Source organism: Pteropus vampyrus, unplaced genomic scaffold, assembly GCF_000151845.1.
Source record: "Pteropus vampyrus isolate Shadow unplaced genomic scaffold, Pvam_2.0 Scaffold349, whole genome shotgun sequence".
In the NCBI taxonomy this organism is placed as follows: domain Eukaryota; kingdom Metazoa; phylum Chordata; class Mammalia; order Chiroptera; family Pteropodidae; genus Pteropus; species Pteropus vampyrus.
In genome coordinates, this window is record NW_011889130.1 from 24,830 (window position 1) to 27,649 (window position 2,820).

Genomic DNA, 2,820 nt, shown 5'->3' on the forward strand with positions numbered 1-2,820 from the left:
TCATTCAGCCTCTAGATACATGCTCAATTACAAGCTTGACCCTCCGGCAGCAGCTTTTAAAATATGCAAATAGATGCCTTCATAGAATGGCTAAGAAATAGGTGTTTCTGTTTGCTCCCTCTGCTCTGAGCCCTGGGAGGATAGCTGGTTAAGAATAGTTTGTTTGTGTGTTTGGGACAGTTCTGTGGGATTGGTGAGTACAAGCCTTGATAACTATCAAAACCAGGTGATTTAGGAGTCCATTTTTCAAGCATCAGAACCTAAAATCAGGACATTAGACATGTGACCACTATTTCCAAAACGATACTGGTGATTTGGAGTGGGTTAGAGGGATAAGGTGGAGAAGGCCACCTTTAGTTCATTAATTCCCCTTAAAATAGCTGCTTTGAAATCTTCATTTTTCTCAATACAATGCTAAGGGTACTTAAGATAATTGCTATTGTCTGTTTTCACCCAAGTATGAGTCACCATTTTAACTTCTTTTCATCTTTCGTAAATTTTTATTGAACACAGACAGTTTATATAATATAGCTTCTCTGGATTCTTATTTTTCCCTCCCAAGAGTTGTTATTGCTATTATTTTTTATTTGGGCGATATTGTTTAATAAATTATATAAACTTTAAGTGTATAATGCAATAATCCATCATTTGTATATCGAATTGTGTGCTCACCACCCAAAGTCCAGTCTTTTTCTGTCACCAAATATTTGACCTTTAGCCTCTTCACACCCATTCCTTTTCCTTTTTGGTAACCACAATACTGTTGTCTGTGCCTATAAGTTTTGTTAATTTGAATTATTTTCCTTAGCATGATACTCTCAAGATCTATCCATGTTGTTGCAGATAGCGATATTTCATCCTCTCATGGCTGAGTGGTATTCCTTTGTATATATGTACCACACCTTCTTTATCCAATCAACTATTGAAGGCCACAGGCTGTCTTCATGTCTGACTATCATGAATAATGCAGCAATGAACATGAAGGTGCATATATCTTTACTAGTAAATGTTTTCATATTCTAGGGGTAGATACCCAGAAGAAGTTTTGGTAGCTCTATCACACGGTAGCTCTATTCTTAATTTTTTGAGGTACCTCCATACTGTTTTCTATAGTGGCTTTACCAGTTTACATTCCTCCAGCAGTATATGAAGGTTACTTTTTCTCCACACCCACTCCAACAATTGTTGTTTCTTGTCTAATTGATAATAGCCATTCTAATAGCTGCGAAGTGGTATGTCATTGTGGTTTTGATTTGCACTTCCCTAGTAGCTAGTGAATTTGATCATATTTTAATTTGTCTATTGGCCATTTGTACATTTTCTTGGGAAAAGTGTCTGCTCTGGTGTCTGCCCATGTTTTAATAGGATTTGTTTTTGTCGTAGAGTCGTGAGCATTCTTTATATATTTTGGATGTTAGATCCTTATCAGAGGTACTGTTTGCAAATATCTTCTCCCACTTGTTTGATTGCCTTTTTCTTTTGTGATGGTTTCTTTAACTGTTCAGAAGCTTTCAGTTTGATGTAATCCCAGTCATTTATTATTGCCTTTATTCCTCTTGTGTTTGGGGTCAAGTTCATAAAATCCTCTCTGAGGCCAAGGTCCATAAGTTATATACCTATGTTTTCTTCTGTGTATTTTATTTTATCAGGTCTTTATTTCAGTATTTAGTCCTTTTAGCTATTTTTTATTTATGGTATCAGTTAGCATTCTAGCTCCCTTCTTTTACATGTGGCTTTCTAATTTTTCAATACCATTTATTGAAGAGGCTTTCTTTTTTCCATTGTATGTACCTGACACTTTTGAAAATCATTTACCCAGCTACGTGTGTGGTTATTTCTGGGCTCTCAATTCTGTTCCCTAGTCTGTGCATCTGTTTTTCTCACAATACCAAACTTTTTTAATTATTGTAGCTTTGGAGTAGATTTTGAAGTGAGAGAGTGTGATGCCTCTAGCTTTGCTATTTTTTCCTCAAGATTGCTTTGAATATTCAGGGTCTTTTGTAGTTCCATACCAATGTGATGAGTATTCTTTTTAATTGAAATACAACTTTATTCTGATTCTAAATGGAAAGGAATGCGAATGACAGTAACGAACAATATTTCACCACTGAGCATTGTGATATGAATGTAGCAATCTTATATTTGAATCTCAATAAGGAAACAACTGCTTTCCAAAACAGCTAAATATGCAGATCCAAATAATGAAGGTATTTTTTAACTGCCACATTCACTCTGAATCTCAGTCATCTCTTTCAGCATCCCCACGATTAAGCACATGTTCTGCTTAGCTATAGAATAAAGTTGCAAATACTCTGCACCACTGACATCACAGGACAGTTGCCTATAAAACTAGACTGCTGACACTAGCTCCTGCTTCAACTTCTTAGATGCTGTCATCCTCTTCCGGGAGAGCAGTTTTCTGAGCAACCTCTAGATCGTGCTCAAGTGTGCTGCCAAAGCTGAGTTCATGACAGCCTCTGGTGGAGAAAGAGCAGGCATGGCAACAAACTCCAAGTTAGGTTCTTCTATTAGTTTTCTAGCGAGCCAGAGGAAGGGCTTTTCAAAGTTGTAGTTATTTTTGGCAGAAATGTCATAGTAGCAAAGATTCTTCTTTCAATCAAAGACAAGTGATTCTGCATTAATTTTCTTGTCCTTAGTATCCACTTTGTTGTCACACAACACGATGAGGCTGTTTTCACATACTTGTACCAAATCTCTATGCCAGTTAGGCATATTCTTGTAAGTAACTCTTGATGTTACATCAACTATTTTAATGACACACTGGACTTTGATGTAATAGCTATCTCTCAGTCCACCAAA

The 2,820-nt window shown here is 36.5% G+C and overlaps 1 pseudogene; it reads right to left on the reverse strand.

The window, feature by feature from the left end:
• Window positions 1-2,383: 2,383 nt before the first annotated feature.
• Window positions 2,384-2,820, reverse strand: LOC105304694 (annotated as a pseudogene).